We start from the raw sequence: 21,845 nt of genomic DNA, 5'->3' as shown, positions 1-21,845 counted from the left end.
AGCAACGTCATGTGAAGCTTACAGGATTTCATTAAGGAGACAGAAAGCTATCTGCTCATAATATAATGACTGTTATTTAAAATAAAATCTACCATACAAAAGCCTGAACTTATTAGACTCCAACAGGACACTACAGATACCACCTTAGTAACACAGAAAAATAACCCAGTTAACTCATCTAACAAAAGCGGAGCAATAAAAAGCTCTCAGTAGATACCTCCGAGAGCATCTTCAGATGAACTGAACTCATAGACTTACTGAATACTTTCTCAGCAAATAATTTAAATATCTAATGTACATATAGTATTCTCCCACCCACTTGACCTGTTAAATGCTTACACATATACAATCAAGATTCTATAACCTAAACTAATACAGTTATTAAGAAGTCCCTCTACAAAGTACTCTAAGGAATGTCTTAAAATTCCTTGAATCCAATCAATGTCTTCAAGTTCCCATCCAGATAAAATATTTTCTCCTAGAAGAAAGTATAGAAACTGCAAGGTCAAAAGGGACAACTTTTTAAAGTACAGGAAACATTACTAATTATTTTATAGAATGATTCTAGTAATAAAAATAAATTTTAGAAAGACAAAGTGAGGCATTAATAGGATACCTTTTCTTAGTGGACACAAATCATTGTTTGGACATTGTATGTCTTAGCACAGAAAGTAGATATAAGCTGTGATTACTTCTCATAAAGTCATTTCATTTGTTATACAATGCTTCCAAATGAACTTACTTACCTGGAATTTGTATCCTTACTTAAATATTACAAATTTACTATTTGTACATAATTATATTGTACTGGAAAAATTCTATATGATACTCTATTACTTTTAATTTAGCCTTCAAGAACAATAAGACATACAAGGGGGCAGTCACATGTACACACAGCCATTAAGAAGGTGTATTATGGACCCACAGCCATTTCTGCTTTCAGCCTATGCCCTCATTCATGATTATGAAGTCAGGTATTTGGTACTTCGCTATAAACAAGAACCGTGAAATTAAAAGACACTTGCTCCTTGGAGGAAAAGCTATGACCAACGTAGACAACATATTAAGCAGAGACACCACTTTGCCAACAAAGGCCCATCTAGTCAAAGCTATGGTTTGTCCAGTATTCATGTACGGATGTAAGAGGTGGACTATAAAGAAAGCTGAAGTCCGAGGAATTGATGCTTTTAAATTGTGGTGTTAGAGAAGACTCTTGATGCTGAAGCTCCAATACTTTGGCCACCTGACGTGAGAACTGACTTACTGGAAAAGACCGTGAGGTGGGAAAGATTGAGGGTGGGAAGAGAAGGGGACAACAGAGGATGAGATGGCTAGACAGAATCACTGAGCTGCTGTTTATGGGGTTGCAAAGAGTCAGACATGACTTAGAGACTGAACAAAAACAACAATAAACACGGAAAGAATTCTCTAATACCTGATGCAAAATATTATTATTGCAAAATAGATTAATTTTAACATATATTAATATACTACCTCATGTGCAAAGATAAAGAAGACTGCCTAAAAGCCTATATTAAACTACCCCGAAGTATGTGAAAGCTTTCTGCTGACAAGCTCACCACATGTAGCCAGTACAAAGTAATTAATTTTCCTAGAAAAATATAACCTAGATGTGTATGAGTAATGAGTCTACCTGGCACTAGGGACAGGTTCCTTGAGAACACAGAGTAAGTCTGTGATGTAATGCAGGAAAAAGTGCTATGAGTTTATGGAAAGTCCTGACAAAGCAAAGTCAGGAAGGATAATGTAAACAGATCTTTTAACACTCTTTGTAATTAGATGTCCTTTTCATATTATTTTGTTCCTCCCAATTTTGAAAAGTTAGTATTTTGACTGATAATAAACAAATGCATTTTAGTGAACAAACTTACCATATTGGAAAGGAACTTGAGAAACCACCAGAACTCGAGCATGCTTATAGCCCACCACTCAGCCTACACTGATGCCCCAGACCAAATGGCTTTCCCTTTTATTTAAAAGAAAAAAAAGACCTCAATGAAACCTAATGTTCTAAGACCTAAATCTTGTGATCTATAAAGATAACAGCAGTTATTTTTCTTATTGGTCAAATCAAAGTCTATTTCTTCAGATGGGATCTAAGAAAAAGGTTAAAAATTAAAAAAAAATTTTTTTTTTTTAAATCCTGAAGGTTTCTTCAGCCTTTCACACACTCTCTCAAATTGGACATTTGCACTGTGGTTTTCTTGCTCAAAAATTTAGAACTCTGACTTGTCTGCCAAAGACTAGACTGGATGGAGAAATGGAGAGCTATGATGCTCAAAAAATATTCTCAAAACTAACAAAATCATTAAAAAAGAAAAAAAGGAAAGATTCCTACAAAAGCTTAATTATAAGATAGCAAATAATTAGAAGGTTAGAACAAATTAGAATTCATTTTTTCCAGAGGTATTCTTTACATTTATTACTACAGGGTCTTAGCAATATAAACTCATAGCACCAAAATCTGATAACACTGAGTTATACTCTGGAGATCAAACTAAAGGCATAAAAAAGAAGTAGAAACATTTTGATTTTCCTACTGTTGTTTGAAGCAGGGAGTAGTGCTCTGGCGACCATGCCATCACATGCCCACAGACGTCACATGCCAGAGTGACAACACCAAGAACAGAGGCTGGATAAAACCGAAAGCGATATCCAGAACACAGAGGGTAATTTTTATTTCAAGATTTTGTTCATTGGCAACACTTGTATGGTTGCAGCAGGTACAAAGTAAGACGAAAAGACCTTTAGAAAAATCAGTGAACCAACAAGCATTGACTGGGTGCCCACTCAGTGCTGTGAGCGGCACAGAAGTCGTGGTTGCTGCCCTTGTGTCATCGAATTCTTGCCATCTGTCTTAAAGGGCAAAAAGGAGGAAAAGTCTTCCAGGAGATATAATCTCCCATAATCTCATTATGGTTATGTTTTTCACGTATAATTTTAATTTTCTCTATTATTTCACGGGGGAGAAAAACAGAATCTATTTGACATTTTTATACCAACTACATTTAACACCATATCTGGTCCTCTTTATTCAGCTTCTTTTACAAACATGGTATTTCAGAAGCGAACTTTTTCAAAACTTTTTGGGTTTTCCCTCACTTCTTACCTGCAGCCTTGTGTAGGCGCACCTCACAAGAAGTCTGAGAACACACTCCATATCTTTATTATTCTTCCCTAAAGTTATTGTAAGACTAGTTAATCATTCACTTAACTTTCTAACTTAAGTAACCTGCTGATTAAAAAGCTACTAGCTTGAGTCTTAATTGATTTATCAATACTACTTTGAACCTTTACTTTAGACACTTTCTAAATACATAATTGTAAGGAATAATGGGACAGTGCTTCTGGAAAGTTAAATGACTCCTGCAAGGTCACAGGTCCAGAGGGCATGAGTCTAGAGCTAACTTGCTGCCAACTACGTGTGCAAGACACTCAGAGCATCATAACATGAAAATTAACAACTGCAACTTAAAAGCCATCTGATACTCAAACTACTTCTACCATATTTTCCTACAGACAAGAACAGACTTTAATTTCCCCATAGCAGTTATTAGATCAAACACTATGGAGACGAGCGACCCTGCTGTGAGCTCTGCCTGCTACTCTTCACATTCCTTTCCTTCCTTCTGCGGCTACCCAACTACCCTAAGTATTTCCAGATCCACCTTTATTGTCCCCTGATACTGCACTTGTCACTCACATTTTCATACTAGCTAATTCTTCCCCTCCCTGTAAGACAGGTGTGAGAAGCAAGGAGAAGATGAAAAAAACAAGTGGATCTTTGGGAAAGCCAAGACTAGAAAAAATAACGCAGGGATGGGAGGAAAGTGCTGTCTGAGAAGGAAGGTCTAACAACAGACCCTTCGGAAAGGGTTTAGAACTTGCTTTTCCCAAGCAAACTATATGAAAAATATCTTCCCTTTACTGTTTAGCTGGCCAATATTTTCATGATCTCCAGAATCCTCAGAATAAAAAAAAAAAAAAAGAGTTCATTGCACTTCAGGAAAGGCATCAAAAACATAGCTATTCAAGTGCCTTATTCCTGGATAGTGCTCAGACTATCAAGACTGTTTTTTAAAATAAATGTGCCCTTATGATAATAAAGCTCATAAGCTAAAATTATTTTTTAAACTATACAACAGCAAAGTAAATATGGCATTTTTTTACATTTTGCTATAGGAGCAAGATAAACCCAAGAATTATACAAAAAATATTAAAAGGATAAAATGTATATTCCTTCAGCTAGTCAAGAAATAGGCAATTGCTATAGACATCAGATATGCTTTCTCTTTTTATACAATGCTTATCAATTCTGGACCACTAAGGATTTCACAGCAGGTCCAAATGAGTTCTGCAGATACTCAGGATCTGCAAGTTGTGAAGTTAGAGAGCGAGAGGCTTCTTATTTAATTTGGCAGTCTTAGCAAAATCCTCTTCACACATAAGTTTCATATCTGATGAATTAAAAAGCTGGCATAACACCCGGAACCATTCTGGTGTCTTAAATTCATTCACGTCTGCTTCCAGACAATCCGCACACTAACACAGAAAACCGATGTTTTCATTGCTGTAAGTTTTGCCTGTTCTTGAAATTTATATAAATGAAATTTTCAGTAAACACTTTTTGTATCTGATTTCTTTCACTCAAGAAAATGACTTCGAGATTTGCATACACATAGTATGATTGAGTACTTAAAGATCTCCAGGTGAGACCATGCAGGATTTAGGGTGATCCCTGAATCTAATGCCATGCCATTTTAAGGGAAAGGAGAGAGAAAGACACACACAGGGGAAGGCAACATGAAGAATATGAAGAAGGAGCAGAGAATGGCATGTTGTTGCAAGTCAAGAAATACCAAAGGCTACCAGGTGCTAGGAGAGAGGCAAAATACAGATTCTTCCTCAGAGTCTCCAGAAGGAACCAACCCTGTCAAGAGCACCATGTGGGACCAAAGGTCTCCAGGGGTGTGACAGAATAAATGAGTGTTGTTTTAAGCCACTGAGACTGTGGACCTTTGGGGTGGCAGCCCAGAGACACTCACATAGGATACTATGAAAACTCTTGTTTGAGTCTTTTCATTTCTATTAAATATCTAAAAGGAAGAATGTAAATGAATACTTAACAAAAATTGTCAAACTTTTTACAAAGTGGTTTATACCACTTAGATGCCTCGTTTGCCAATGTTAGGCTTTATTCTGGAAGCTTTATCTTTTCATGTATAGGTCTGTACTCCACCCTTCATTAACTAGTCTGTATGGTATGATGAGGGCTTCCCAGGTGGCACTGGTGGTAGTTTAGTCACTAAGTCGCGTCCGACTTTTGCAACCCCATGGACCATAGCCCTGCCAGGCGCCTCTGTCCATAGGATTCTCCAGGAAAGACTACTGGAGTGGGCTGCCATTTCCTTCTAATGCAAGAGATGTTAAGAGATACAGGTTCGAGCTCTGGGCCATGAAGATCCCCTGGAGGAGGGCATGCCAACCCACTCCAGAATTCATGCCTGGAGAATCGCATGGACAGAGGAGCCTGGTGGGCTAAGTCCATAGGGTTGCAGAGAGTCGGTCACGACTGAAGCAACTTAGCATGCACACATGGTATGATGAGGGACTTTTCACAGCATCATTTGGTACAAAGAAGTTCCTTTCTCTACTCAATAGCCTTCAAGTCTTTGTCGAAAATCAATTGATGGTATCTTTGTGAGTCTTTAAAGTCTAAACTTTAAAGAAAAAAGTTTATATATCCTTAAGCGAAAACGATACTGTCTTGATAACAAATCAGTACTCTAGGTCCTCCAAATTTATCTTTCTCAAAATTGATTTTGTCCATCCCAAGTCCTTTCATGCCATATGAATTTTTGTAAAATCTTGTCAGTTACTATTATAAGACCTGCTGGGACTGATTAAGACTGTATGTATTAGGAATCTATAGATCATTTGAGGGAAAAATGTAATCTTAACAAATTTAGTCTTCTCCTCTAGAAGCATGGTATATATATCACCATTTATTTACAACTTCCATAAGTTCTCTCAGCAATAACTTGGTAGTTATAGTATAGAAAATTTGCACATGTTCAGTGAAATGCATCCTTAGGTATTTTACATCTTTGATGCTATTGTAAAGAGTACTATTTTTACTTTGTTTTCCAATATATCATTGCTTATATAGAGAAATACAACTGATTTTCATATAGTGACTATTTTGTGACCTAAGTTTCCTATAGATTCCTTACGTATTCACATAGATAATAAGTTCACTTACATCATTTCCAACATACAGGCTTTTTATCTCATTTTCTGATTACACAAGTTAGAATATATATTATAATGCAGAAAAGTGATAAGAATAGATTTCCTTGTCTGGTTTCCAAATTATAAATGACAAAGAATTTAATCTTCCACAACTAAGCATGCGAACAGCCCATGTTTCCACAGGTGTCCTTTATCAGGGTGAGAAAGTTTTGTTCTGTTTTTACTTGCTAGGAGTTCTTACATATCATAAACAAGGTAGAATTCTGTCAAATGCTTTTTGTTCATAGATAATTGTATGATTTTCCTCCTTCTTTTTTTGTAATATGGTCAACTACATTAATTAATTTTCAAATGTTAAACCAACCTTGTACAAATTTGGTAACAATACACTCTCCTTTTTATGCACTGCACTACTTGAAACGAAAATATCTTATTACAATTTTTTCATGTATGTTTATATATGATATGGGTCTGTAGTAGGTTATTTTCTGTAATAGATCCCCTTCTTTGATTACTGATTGAAATTTGAGAATTTAGTTTTTTCAGTGCTTTCATTTTCATGAATTTCAAAATAATTTCTTCTCTGACCCACAAACAATTTAATACTATGTTATCCAATTTTCAAACAGTGAGAGATGTTCTATTATTGTTTTTGTCCAATTTAATTCCAATTTAGACAGAAAGCATACTCTACAAGATTTTAATCTTTGGAAAATTACTGAGCTTATTTTATGTTTCCATACGGTCTACCTTGGTGAATGTTCATGCGTATTTGAAAAGAATGTATATTTTGCAGTTACATGGGAAATTTTCTATAAATACCAATAGAACAATCTGGTTGCTAAAACAGTCTTGTTTTTTCAAATATTTACTGTCTTCTTTTTTGATATACTTTTACTAGAATTAAATGAAAGAAGGGCATTAAAATCTCATTATGATTGGGAAGTTATCTATTTTTCCATTTAATTCTACAGGTTTTGTTTCATGAATTTTAATGCTCTTTATTAGGTGCATACATATTTAAGATGATTGTTTCTTGTAAATTACTCCTTGTATCCTTGTGTAATGCCACTATCTCTTAAAAGATGATCTGTCTTGAAATATGCATTCTCTGAAATACACGTAGCTATGCTACTTTTCTTACTGCTTATTATGTGTTTTGTATTTGTCCTTTCTGCCCTTTACATCTCTGTTCTCCTTTCCTGCTTTTGTGTTTATCAAGCAATTTTTAGTACTCTATTTTTTTCTTCTGCTTTTTCCTGGTTCCTCTAGGACAAACAGTATGCATCTTTATGTAGTCTATTTAGAGTGACTGTTAAGTCCATACTATGCTTTCTTATGGTTTTCATTTCCTGACTCCCCCCTCTAGCATTTCAGTCACCCTTCACCCTTTCTGACTCATTTCATGTGTGTCATAATGTTACAATAGTGCAATTTCATTCATCCTACTCAATCATTTATGCAACTACCATCACATCTTTTGCTTCTATATACATATAAACACTATCCTGCAATGACATTTTTTAATTATCAGGTTTATTTTAAGTAAACTATGCCAAGAAAAAAAGCACAGCTCATCTCTTATTTCACATGGTATTGATTCCTTTTTGTGGATACCAGTTTTCATCTAGTATCACTTTGATTTGGCCTGCAGGACAACTTCAGCTTTTCTTGTAGGACAGCTGTGATGGGCACAAACTCTCTGCTTTCATATAATTAAAATTGTATTCATTTTACCCTATTTGGGAAGGGTATCTACTAAACTGAGAGTTTTGAGTTTATACAGTTTTATTTATTTCAGCATTTTATTTTTTTTAAATTTTTTTCTTTTTTTTTTTTTAATAAATTTATTTTAGTTGGAGGCTAATTACTTTACAATATTGTAATAGTTTTTGCCATACATTGACATGAATCAGCCATGGGTTTACATGTGTTCCCCTTCCTGGACTCCCTCCCCATCCACCTCCCTCCCCATCCCATCCCTCTGGGTCATCCCACTGCCCCGGCCCTGAGCCCTTGTCTCATGCATCGAACATGGAATGGTGTTCTGTTTCACATATGATAATATACATGTTTCAATGCTATTCTCCCAGAACGTCCCACCCTCACCTTCTCCCTCAGAGTCCATAAAATTGTTCTATGCATCTGTGTCTCTTATTCTGTCTCGCTTTTTAAATACACCATTCTGTTGACTTCTGCTTTTGATTATTTCTGGAAAATCAGCTATATCCATCTCCTTATTTTCTCATATGTTCCCTTCCACCTCAAATTACTTTCTCGTCTTTGTATTTAAGCAGTTTAACTAGAATGTGCCAGTGTCTTTTTCTTTATATTTATCCTGAATGTGGTTTACTGAGATTCTTGAACCATGTTTATTTTTTCCACTCAATTTGACATTTCTTTGCCCTTATTTCTTCAAATATTTTGCCAGCCACAATCTCACTCTCTTATCCTTTTGAGACTACAATTACAGGTGTTTTAGTTTGTCTATTTCCAATATACTTAACCGACATATTGAATATTTTAATTCAGTTACTGAACTTTTCAGTTTTGATTTCCTTTAATTCTCAAAGATAATTTCCTTTAGTTTGTTAAACATATTTATAATATCCACATTAAAGTCTTTATATTTGAAATCTAAAATCTGGGCCCTCATTGATTTGACTGTTTTTTCCTTTGACGATACATTCTATTTTATTAACTTTGAAAGTGAAAGTCACTCAGTCGTATCTGACTCTTTGCGACCCCATGGACTATACAGTCCATGGAATTCTCTAGGTGAGAATACTGGAGTGGGTAGCCTTTCCCTTCTCCAGGGGATCTTCCCAACCCAGGGATCGAACCCAGGTCTCCTGCATTGCAGGTGGATTCTTTACCAGCTGAGCCACCAGGAAGGCCCAAGAATACTGGAGTGGGTAGCCTATCCCTTCTCCAGTGGATCTTCCCGACCCAGGAATCAAACCAGGGTCTCCTGCACTGCAGGCAGATTCTTTACCAGCTGAGCCACAACTTCTTAATTAAATAATAAAATGCCATAACAACTCCTGAAGTATAATACTACTTTGAAGAATGTTCCTTCTAGATTTAGCAGGCAAATCAATCATTGGGTAATCGCCTTTAAGTTTCTCCATAGGCTTATTTATAGTCTCTCCAGGTGTAGGCTCACATTCTGTGGAGAGCCCCTCTCACTTGTGAGGACGCGTTCTTCCCAGAGAAGACCGCAGACTTCATTTTGTGAGGGTCAGGCTAGTGTAGGTTCTCCTTCAGGACGTTGGTCATGTTTCCTAAGGCACAAGCTTACTAGCTGTTTGGGTGAATGCCAAGTATGTCCGTGAGAGTTACCTCTACTCCCGCAGGGACAGAACTGCAATGACTCCGAGGAAGGACGGACCCCTGGCATCTGTGCAACAAGTGCCATGTGGCAAATCTTGCTCCGCGTATGCACAGCCCAGCCTCCAGGGAGATCCCCACAGATTTTTAAAAATTTATTCCTAAGTATTTTGTGGTTTTATTACTGTAAATGGAATTTTAAAATGCTTTTATTACAATTTTAGTTTTAAAAATACAAAAAACTCTTTACCTAGGTTAACCAAATGTTTCCATTTTGTATCATTTGCTTCATCATATTTTCTCTCTTCCTCTTCACATATATGTATACTAAAGGAAATATATATATATATACATATATTATAATAATATAATACATAATATTTAGCTAAGGTGATGTCCATCAGTTTTTCCAATGTAAAGTTACAATACTTTCTTATATAATGTTATTTATAAGGAAGATGATTTAAGACTATATAAATAGTTTGTATACAATCTATTTTCATCAAATGTTCACCTTTGTGTTAAAGGGGACAGCCATTAAATATAGAATATTGGTTATAGTATTCACTCAACTTGACTAAAAATGTACATTTATACAGCTTTCCAGATGGCTTCAAGAATAAGATATAAAATAAACCAGTCAATATTTATTGTAATTATACCTTAAGCCACCAGAGCAATAAAATTGCCTAACTTAGGGGCTTCCCTGTTGGCTCAGAGGGTAAAGCGTCTGCCTACAATGCAGGAGACCAGAGTTCAATCCCTGGGTCGGGAAGATTCCCTGGAGAAGGAAATGGCAACCCACTCCAGTACTCTTGCCTGGAAAATCCCATGGACAGAGGAACCTGGTAGGCTACAGTCCATGGGGTCGCAAAGAGTCGGACACGACTGAGTCACTTCACTTTCACTTATATAGTAACTTAGTTCCAGAAGTCCAGTCTCCCATTTTCCATTATATTTCCAAAACAGTCTTAGAAAACAGCATCTAGACCTATATAATGAGATTTGCAGAATACAGGAAATGATTCTCAGGCACTAGATGATACTCAAATCTAAAAATCAACCTTAAAACAATGTTGTCTGCAAAGTGATGACTCAGAAGAGACCTTTTTGCTTACAACTACAAATTGCTTTCGACTTTCTTTCAAATGAATGATTCATGGCTAGTAATTAGTAAGTGACTATAACGATGTTTTGTTTTTGCAAATGAAACACATCAAACAGATTGTGCCATAAAATTTCAATGCTACATAGATGGTCTGACAAGAAAGCATCATGTTTCTATACCAAAAACAACCATAATCCCTATTATGGACTCAAATAGCCCACTTTTTAGTTGTCTATTTAGAAGACTTAAAATACCAAAGTAGAAAAAGTAGAAACTTGACAAAATTCCCCAAAATTAATTCTGAATTCAACAGCTCAATAATTTAAACTCCTCCACAAACACACTAAGTAATTTGTATTTATCATTAACTCAAGTCAATCTTTAAATATTAAAAATAAATTTGTGCCAGTGATGAAGCATACAGAAACCATGGCTAAAAGCAACTTCAAGTACAGGGGGAACCTACAGCAAACACACAAGAGTGATTGCCACCATAAAAAAAAAGAAGGCTGTCCTTCAGCATCATGAAAGTCTGGTTCACAGTTGAACTATACTAGTTACTAGATGGATGAACAAGCTGCCTCAGCAGTGAAATGTTAATGACTACTTCTGGACTTATATGAGAGACAGATATAATTACTCATTCATTTATATATTGAATTATTTATTGCATATTTATTATGTGCCAAAGAATCACATTGAACATAAGATGACAGGGACCGGGACCAAATGGATGTACTAAAGTAAACAGATAAAGAAAGGGAAATAAAAGGAGAAACAATAATATAAATAGGTAAGATCATTTTAGGTAAGGGTAATTGCTCATGAATATGCAGGATAACATAGAGAATGGTGGGAGACATCAGGATGATGAGTCCTACCCCAGGGAAGGGGTATCTGGGCTGAAGCAGAGCGAGAGGCAGGGGTAGAGCAAAGCCGAGCAGGGAGTAGGAAATGAAAGCAGCTGAAGCACAGTGGACGAAGAAGGGAGTGCTGAAATCTGCAAGCCGCTCAGTTGTGTCTGACGCTTCACAACCCCATGGGCCTCGAGCCTGCAAGGCTTCTCTGACGGTGGGATTCTCCAGGCAAGAACACTGGAGTGGGTACCATTCCTTTCTACAGAGGATCTTCCCAACCTAGGGATGGAACCTGGGTCTCCTGCATTGGCTAAAAAACAGATACAAGATCATTTTACAAACTGAAATGGATTTAGAAAACATTACCACAATCAGAGAGAAATTCCCCTTCGGGCCAAAAATGGAAAAACAGGGACTGCATTTATCTCCCTTCCCCTCCACACCCAGAGGCAACAGTTTTCAGACACTGACACGGACTGAGAAGGGGAAAAAGGTTCATCCGTGAGTGCTGCAGCTTGCTGTCTGAAAAGGAAGCCAGGGGGAGCCCCGAGGTGTCATGACTGGTACAGAGGTAAGAGCGTGGAATACCAACGCAGCTGCGTTCTCAGGACAGAGTACCAGAAAGGAAACAGTGTGAGCTGACTCATTGGAAAAGATCCTGATGCTGGGAAAGATTGATGGCAGGAGGAGAAGGGGACGACAGAGGATAAGATGGCTGGATGGCATCACCGACTCAATGGACATAGGTTTGGGTGGACTCCGGGAATTGGTGATGGACAGGCAGGCCTGGCGTGCTGCGATTCATGGGGTTGCAGAGAGCCGGACACGACTGAGCGACTGAACTGAACTGATGCAACTTAAGTTTCAGAAATAGAGGAGAGGAGATACAGAAAAGATATTTGACAAACACAATGTCTAAAAAAATTTCAACTTTAAAAAGAATTACAAATCCAGTATCCACAGATCCAACTCAGTGAAACCCAAGGACAAAAATATGAAAAAAACTACACACCCAAACTACATCACAATCAAAGTAATCAAGCAAAGGAGAAATCTTCGAAACAACCAGAGAAAAAGAGAAACATGTACGGAGGAACAAAGTTATGAGTGATGGCAAATTTCCTGCCCCAATAATTCAAACTAGAAGACAGTGTACTAACATGTTTAAAACTCTGAAAGGAAAAATGATCAACTTGGAATTCTATACTGATGGAAATACTTCAAAATGAAGGTTAGAAAGACTTCCACAGACATAGAAAAACTGAAAGAATTCATTAGCACTGGAAGAATTGTTACGGCAATTTTTCATGTGGAAGAAAGATGATTCCAGATGGAAATAAAGATTTACACAACAGAGTGATGAATGGTGGAGTGTGTAGATAAAAAAGACAACTACTTTGTTGAAAGTAAAAATTACAACATGTTAAGAGTTTTAAACATAACTCAGGGTAAGATGTGTGATAACAAATGCACAAAGCCCCAAATGGGAGTATATTATTGTGAGGCTTCATACCACACGTAGAGTGATATCATATCATTTGAAGGAAGTTAAAAATATAACCTGTAAACCCTAATGCAACCACAAATAAAACAAAAAGTAGTAACAAACCAACCAACAGAAAGATAAAGTCATTAAAATACTCAATCCAAGAGTAAAATAATACCAAAGAATAGATGAGAAAAATAGAAAATGAATAACAAGATGTGAGATTGAAATCCCACTATATTAATAAACACATTAAAAGAAAATGACCACTCTAGTAAAAAAAGGCAAAATCATCACACAGGACTTGAAACAAAAACGCAATATTCAACAAACCAGTTCAGTTCAGTCACTCAGTCCTGTCTGACTCTTTGCAACCCCATGAATCGCAGCATGCCAGGCCTCCCTGTCCATCAACAACTCCCAGAGTTTACCCAAACTCATGTCCATTGAGTCGTGATGCCATCCAGCCATCTCATCCTCTGTCGTCCCCTTCTCCTCCTGCCCCCAATCCTTCCCAGCATCATTTCCCATGAAGTGATGGGACCAGATGCCACAATCTTAGTTTTCTGAATGCTGAGCTTTAAGCCAACTTTTTCACTTTCCTCTTTCACTTTCATCAAGAGGCTTTTTAGTTCCTCTTCACTTTCTGCCATAAGGGTGGTGTCATCTGCATATCTGAGGTTATTGATATTTCTCCCGGCAATCTTGATTCCAGCTTGTGCTTCCTCCAGCCCAGCGTTTCTCATGATGTACTCTGCATATAAGTTAAGTAAGCAGGGTGACAATAGACAGCCTTGACATACTCCTTTCCCAATCTGGAACAAGTCTGTTGTTCCGTGTCCAGTTTGAACTGTTGCTTCCTGACCTGCATACAGATTTCTCAAGAGGCAGGTCAGGAGGTCTGGTATACAAATCTCTTAAAGAGTTTTCCAGAGCTTGTTGTGGTCCACACAGTCAAAGGCTTTGGCATAGCCAAAAGCAGCTGTAGATGTTTATCTAGAATTCTCTTCTTTTTCGATGATCCAGTGGATGCTGGCAATTTGATCTCTGGTTCCTCTGCCTTTTCTAAATCCAGCTTGAACATCTGGAAGCTCACAGTTCACGTGCTGTTGAAGCCTGGCTTGGAGTATTTTGAGCATTATTTTACTAGTGTGTGAGATGAGTGCAATTGTGTGGTACTTTGAGCATTCTTTGACATTGCCTTTCTTCAGGACTGGGATGAAAACTGACCTTTTCCAGTCCTGTGGCCACTGCTGAGTTTTCCAGATTTGCTGGCATACTGAGTGCAGCACTTTCACAGCATCATCTTTTAGGATTTGAAATAGCTCAACTGGAGTTCCATCACCTCCACTAGCTTTCTTCGTATTCATGCTTCCTAAAGCTCACTTGACGTCACATTCCAGGATGTCTGGCTCTATGTGAGTGATCACACCATCGTGATTATCTAGGTTGTGAAGATCTTTTTTACATAATTCTTCTGTGTATTCTTGCCACCTCCTTTAGTATCTTCTCTTAGGTCCATACCATTTCTGAGCCCATCTCTGCATGAACTATTCCCTTGGTATCTCTAAATTTTCTTGAAGAGATCTCTAGTCTTTCCCATTCTACTGTTTTCCTCTATTTCTTTGCACTGACCACTGAGGAAGGCTTTCTTATCTCTCCTCGCTGTTCTTTGGAACTCTGCATTCAGATGGGTATATGTTTCCTTTTCTCCTTTGCCTTTCACTTCTCTTCTATTCACAGATATTTCTAAGGCCTCATTTGACAACCATTTTGCCTTTTTGCATTTCTCCTCCTTGGGGATTGTCTTGATCACTGCCTCCTGTACAATGTCAGGAACCTCCGTGGTAGTTCTTCAGGCACTCTATCAGATCTAATCATTTGACTCTATTTCTCACTTCCACTGTATAACCGTAACAGATTTGATTTAGGTCATACCTGAATGGTCTAGTGGTTTTCCCTACTTTCTTCAATTTAAGTCTGAATTTGCCAATAAGGAGTTCATGATCTGAGCCACAGTCAGCTCCTGGTCTTGCTTTTGCTGACTGTATAGAGCTTCTCTATCTTTGGCTCAAAGAATATAATCAATCTGATTTCAGTACTGACCATCTGGTGACGTCCATGCGTAGAGTCTTCTCTTGTGTTGTTGGAAGAGGGTGTTTGCTATGACCAGTGCATAAAGCTCCTTAGGTGTGGCAATCTTAGGTATGCCTGACTTTCAGAATTTCACTTAACAAAAGAGGGATTCTGAGAAGTCTTTAAAATACCATAATCAAAATGTTTACATTTCAGAGCCACTTTGGCTAAATTCTATAAATTGACAATTGGTTAACTTACTACATGTTCAAGGTTAATCAGTGGTCCAGGTAAAGGTCAGTCCCAGAGTAAAACAGCAAATTGGAGCTGGACATCAAAAATAGAACTCAGACTCTTGGATGTAATGGCAGCCAGCTGACCCTTTCATCTCTCCCTCCAGAAGCTGACATCACAGACAGGAAAAGCTCCAGGTGCACTGCAGGGAGGCGGGGTCAGGATAGTGGGGGTGAGAGAAAGCGACACAGGAGAAACTATGCTCCAGAGTAGTTCATTCAGAAGTAATAAAGAAGTTTCTCTCTCCCCGGCTCTCTTGGCAGCTGCTCTTGGTTGGGGGCATCCCACACCTAAGGCAGGAAGATGGTGGCCACAAAGAAGATAAAAAAGTCACTGGAGTCGATCAACTCTAGGCTCCAACTGGTTATGAAAAGTGGAAAGTACACGCTGGGGTACAAGCAGCCTCTGAAAATGGTCAGACGGAGGTCAGCCTTGAGGAAACCTGAAACAGAGTACTATGCCATGTTGGCCAAAACTGGTGTCCATCCTGACGGTGGCAACAGCCCTGCACCGGGCAGAGCCTGTGGAGAACATCACCGAGTATGCACACTGGCTGTCCCAGAGCCAGGCGACTCTGCTGTCAGCAGACGCGTGTCGGAACAGACGGGTAAAAAGGAAATCATGTACAATTTTCCTTTAATAAAACTGGCCAGATGTCGTTTTTTAAAAAAAGTAATATAGAGGGCCTTTTCCTATAACATTTGCTAAGTCATATTTTAAAATAATAACTCTCCCTAAAATAGTCTTAAATGGCTGATTTCTTTAACTATTTTCCCTATGCCATTTTATAAATTTTGGCTCTTTTTCTAATGCCAGAATATTAATGGCAAAAGTGTTTCTGCATTTATTCCAAACAGAAACCCATTAAAAATGACACCTTCCTGCGTTTCTTAGTATTGATTGTTTGTAGTTTTTATTCTGTTTCAACATTAGGACAAATAAAATTCATTCAGGGGCTCCTAAAAATAAATCAATGGCATTTCAGAAATTCATTCAGTGTTTGGGATCATGTTTCAGCTCAAGCCATTGATTTGGTGGGTGTGTTTTGGGAGCATTCAAATCAAACCACTGTGATACCTTTTTCAGGTGACTCCTCTGCCCTTTAGTAATAAAGTACGTCTATCGCTTTGTCCGCAGATGCCTGAGGACTGGGTCTGTGATATGCTTTCCGGCAGCATGGGAGAACTACGTGGGTACCGACCGAAGTGCACCAAGACACAGGGAAGGCTGAAGGCAGGATTTAGACGAGGGGCATAACTAATTCAGGATTAGGCTACAGTTAAGACCCATGTTTAGGAAAAAATAGGTGGAAACCTGAATTTTGGGGTGGTTAAAGTTGGTTGGGGGAGTAGTCTTCAACTGGCAAGAGAGGCAATTACTAAAATCAACGTAGACAAGAATACAGACAGTTCCAGAGGAGATTATAAAAATCCACTAAGAAATTAAAGGCTAAGAATAATAAAAGCAAAACTAGGCAAAAAAAAAAAAAAAGTGTAAAGTAATAGAATGAGAACAGAATAGCAAACAGACAACTAAGCAATAAGGAAAGGCCTGTGATGCAGCTCACCAAACTGCTCCCTCTTAGTTACATTCAAAATACAGAATGCCTCAAAAGATTCTGGCTCAGAAATTAGGAGAAGCGTAAATAAAGACAGTGTCACGGAAACTCATAATACAAAGCCAGTAGAATCTTAAATCCTTTCAGAGTACACTGGCATTCAGTTGATCAGATGACTGAGGTGCTTCATTGTGGCTAGCAGTTCCATGGGGAGCTACTTACAAAATAAACATTGATAAAACAGGACTGAAAGACTCTACTTGCCCACAGCATAAAATTCAGTCCTGTCACATAGTTTTCTACAGGAAGAAACACACAATGTGACACCAATGAACAAAACATCAACAGAATACTCGTCCAATCAGTTTCAAAATAAAGCCACAAACCATGAGAACTCAAACATACTAAAATTTAGACTAAATTGAATAATAACATTAATGTCAGCCAACGGTGATCAATAATGGAAGTCAATAAGTGATGTAGCGCACACACACATACACACAGAGAATTAGATTTTTCTAGCAGATGGGAATTTGGACAAAAATAAAAGTCAAATGATTTGGCACTAGTGATACTGCTGTAAGAAAGTTAATGTTAGCTTTTCACTAAAGAGGAGAAAAGCTACTTTGTTCCCTATCAGTCCTTAAATAAATACGTCACCTTGGATACAAAATTGGCATTCTTGGTAAAGAATGAAAAATAGCACTAATAATGGATAACAGCTGAGTTGCAGGACAGGAAACTTCACCCAATGTTAGAGAAAAGAAAACAATTGCATTTATCCTTTCAAAAAAGCCAAGTCTGGGATGGAAGATAAGGATGTCTAATGAAACATACAATTCAATACAAAATAAAAATATAAGCAAAGAGGGAAAAGAACAAATAAATAGCAACAAAAAATTTTTTCAACCAGACAAGTACTATAAAGAACCAAATAAATACAGAACTGAAACATCACCACAAACACTCAGTGCCAGGAGCCACAGTGCAAACTAGGCTGAGTAAAATGTAAGCAATTGAGATTCTGAGCATCTAAAGGAGTTTCCAAAGGCTCTTACTCTGGGCCTCAGAGCACCAGTTAGTTCCCTGTCAACCCGGGGACAGAAAATGAGGGGAAGGCTTCTCAAGCGAAGTCAGTAGTCAAAGAGTAATAAGACGGATGAGGAGGTTGACATTCCAGCTCCTTAAGGAAGAAGAGCATTTATTTCCCTCCCATATGGGCTCTGAGTTTCTAAAGATAAAAAATGGTTAGCATTTAGTTTCTGCAAAGAAAAGCAGAGGCAGGACTAGTTCAAGCAAAACTGCAATGCAGGCTAAAGACTACCTTGAAAAACTTTCCCTTTGCATTCATTTGCCTTTTCCTACCTCTTGTATACATATAAGACTGTGCCAATAGATCAAGAGTCTTATATCCAGAAGCAAAGAAATAGAAACAATACATGATATAGAAAAGTGGAGTCAGAAATCTTGAGTTTGAATCCTTCTCTTCTGTTTGTGAGGTGTGGGATTTCTTGGTTAAATCACCTATTCTAAATGAGTTTAAGTTCTCATAAGCCTAAGGGACTGTTGTCTCAGAAGGATAGATGCATCAGATATATGTATATAAATATACCTTGTGAACTGTACATCACTTGCCTGGTGGCTCAGATGGTTAAGAATCCACTTGCAATGCAGGAGACTAGGGTTTGATCCCTGGGTCGGGAAGATCCCCTGGATAAGGGAATGGCTACCCACTGCAGTATTCTTGCCTGGAGAATTCCACAGACAGAAAAGCCTGGTAGGCTATAATTCATGGATTGCAAAGAGTCAGACATGAGTGAGCAACTATAACTTTCATTTTCAAATTCAAGTAATACAACTGTCATGCACTTACCTGAGTGTCCTATAGTTGCTAATTTGATACAATACATATGTCATTGACCTGAAACTCCGAAATTAATCTCCCTCTTTGTTCCTATTATCCACACTCTCATCTTCTAAGTGTAACAAGTCTCAGATGCTATATAAAAAAATTATCAGACTAAACTAATGTAGAGTAAGATGTTAATCTCCTCCAGCTTTCCTACCACGTGACACGATTCACAAGCAGAGGCTAACCTGCTGCTTTATAATATCTGAGACATTTTAAATGAATTTGGAGTATTTTTTTTGTCCTTAAGCACACTTTCTATAATAACTATCAAGCTATTATTGTATGCAACTGGATGATTTTAATTTCAGGAGATTCCTAAGGCTAAGATCCTCAGTTGGATATACCTAGTCAGAGGGCTAGAGGTAGAAAGCTTTTAGCTCATATTTCTGGCTCCAACACATGAAACTAATAAGAGATGTTCATCCTAATCAGTTTCTCAAACTGTTCCAATGAATAGAATATAAATACTTCAGCACCATAACTCATCATGAGACCTGGAAGTCATGACAGCTGATCATAACTGAGATGGCTCATGAGTCAGTACTGGCCTTTATGCTAATATCCTAACTGATGCCCTTGCCACTTTCTGACATTAAATTGTGTATGTTCAAAAGTTAAAGTACAAAAACACTGGGAGCTCTAAAAAAAATAGTCAAGAGTTATTAGAAAACAATTGTGGAGTGAATAAAACCCTTGAGAAAGAGGAAGGTATGAAAAGAGAGCAGAGGGAAGAATCTGAGCAAGATGCTCACTTAAGTGTAAGGAGTAGAAAAGCGCCAGGGAAGGAGTCAGAAAAGCAGCAGCAGGGAGCAAGAGGAGAGGACAGGAGAGCAGACTAGGCGGACAGGGTGAGATGCTGATCACAGGTCAAGCGCGCACAAGATGAGAGATGAAGGATGCGTGCTGGATGTGAAACTATGTGGCTGTCCATACCCTAAGAGAGTAATGCTTAAGACAGTGATGGGGGCAAAAGTACAAACATAAAACATGCTAGAAAATAACAGGGTGAGAGAGAAAATCCTCAGTGTAAAGTAGGAACCAGCTTTAAAGAAAGAAAGTAGGTCCTGAACTGGATCATTACAGATGAAAAGAAAAACATTCAAAATAAACTTGTAATGAGGATAACAGCAGCTAACAGAATTGAGCACTTACTATTCGCTATTGACTCCAAACATGCAGGCTCTCCTTTAAATCTCACTACAATCTAGTGAGATAGGCTCTAAATTCAGGCACATTTTACAAAGCAAATTAAACTGAGGGGTATTAATAAACTTACCCAAGATTTCAAAACTAGTAAATAGTAAACTAAGAATTCAAACCCTCTAATTAGACTAGAAATGCAATGAAGGATATTTGCAGGAATCTCAAATACCAAGATGAAATTGTTTTAACTCAGATTTGTGTTTCAGTGATAGGAACATGCTGCATTCAAGTCTCAGTAAGATAAGCTCTAAATGGTTATAGTTTTTCAGTATCTAAAATTAACTATCAAGCATCATAGGGAAAGTTATTTATTCATCTATCAGATATATATTATGCTTATTACATGCCAGGTATTGTTCAAGACACTAGAAATTCACTAACATATGTCTAAGAGAATGATTCATGTTGTGACCATGGCCATTCTTATGATAAGCTAATAAACAGCTTAATGGACAGAATACAATATAGTAAATGAGACGGTAATGAGTGCTCGGGAGAAAAATAAAGCGGGGAATAGGAAAAGAAGTGCATGAGCAACTGGGCATGCAATTTGAAACAGGGTGCTCAGAGAAGACCTCCAAAAGTTGACTGAGGAAGAAATATCAAAAGGATATGAGGAAGCAAGCCATTTGGGTATAAACAGAAAGTAAGTCCAAGGAGACTATACAGCCAACAGGACAGTACGGAGGCCACATGGTTAAAGCTGAGTTAGCCAGAGGACAGCGGTAGAAAATGAGACACAAAACATCAGGGCCATGTCACATATGCAGAAACTCGTCACCTACAGCAAAGCCTTAGGCTCCTCCTCCAAGGTGGAGGCCAGTGTAAGGTTGCAGGGAGAGACACAGCATTATCCACCCGACGTCACCACCTGCTTATGCCTGTGCTCAGTCGGGCCTGACTCTTTGCGACCCCGTGGCCGGTGGCCCACGTCTTCTCTGTCCACAGCATTTCCCAGACAAGAACACTAGAGCGGTTGCCATTTCCTTATGTCGCTAACTGCTATGTTAAGAACAGACTGCAGTGAAGATGAGTTGACACAGATATCACTTCTTAGTATTATCAAATTATTTCACAACATTTTACATTTTTACATGCCTATAAGATAGAACATAAACAATACAATGTACCTTTTGCTAACACATGAAAAAAGGGGTTAGACCAATATAAATTACAGTTGAAAATTCAAACTTTTTGAGAAACTCACAAGAGTTGGCAACTCAATGAAATAGCATATTATTCTGATCATGCTGTGTTTTTATTAGTTCTCATAAATTAAAGAATTGCAGAGTTTTTTAACATAGCTGACATTCTACTAATTTCAGGGGAATAAGGGTAACAAATGCTCATAAAAGAATTCATTCAGAGTTCAATTCCACTTACCCTCCCACTCTGCAGAGAACACAATTGGTAGTACATGAGTGATTTTTCCCATTGATGGCAGGATTTGTTTGATATTACTATTTTGATGTAGATTTGAACTAAATGAACTCATTCCCTTGAATAAACGAGAGTTACTGTATCACAGAATATGTCTGCACACTTCTGGCATTTTAACTTTATCTTAGTTCATAATATAGGCACTATACATTTTTTACTATGATATATTAGAAATCATTCCATTTTCCTTCATGAGAGCAAGATCTGCAGGCAAAAGCAGTTTTTTCTTTCTTTTCAGATACATATTCCACGACCACTGTTCTCATGACCACCAGCTTCTTTCCAAAAGTCCCTGATGAATTATATCC

The 21,845-nt window shown here is 37.8% G+C and overlaps 1 protein-coding gene and 1 pseudogene across 8 annotated transcripts in view; one reads left to right on the top strand and one right to left on the bottom strand.

Annotated features, from left to right (window-relative positions):
- The window catches only part of DIAPH3 (diaphanous related formin 3), a 543,512-nt gene that overhangs the window by 244,586 nt on the left and 277,081 nt on the right, over positions 1–21,845 (bottom strand). The window lies entirely within an intron of this gene.
- Positions 15,728–16,681, top strand: LOC145530109 (large ribosomal subunit protein eL30 pseudogene; annotated as a pseudogene).

This window comes from Giraffa tippelskirchi, chromosome 12, assembly GCF_054371585.1.
Source record: "Giraffa tippelskirchi isolate mGirTip1 chromosome 12, T2T-mGirTip1v1.2.pri, whole genome shotgun sequence".
In the NCBI taxonomy this organism is placed as follows: domain Eukaryota; kingdom Metazoa; phylum Chordata; class Mammalia; order Artiodactyla; family Giraffidae; genus Giraffa; species Giraffa tippelskirchi.
Note: the sequence above shows the minus strand (reverse complement) of the source record. Positions and strands in the feature narration are given on the sequence as shown.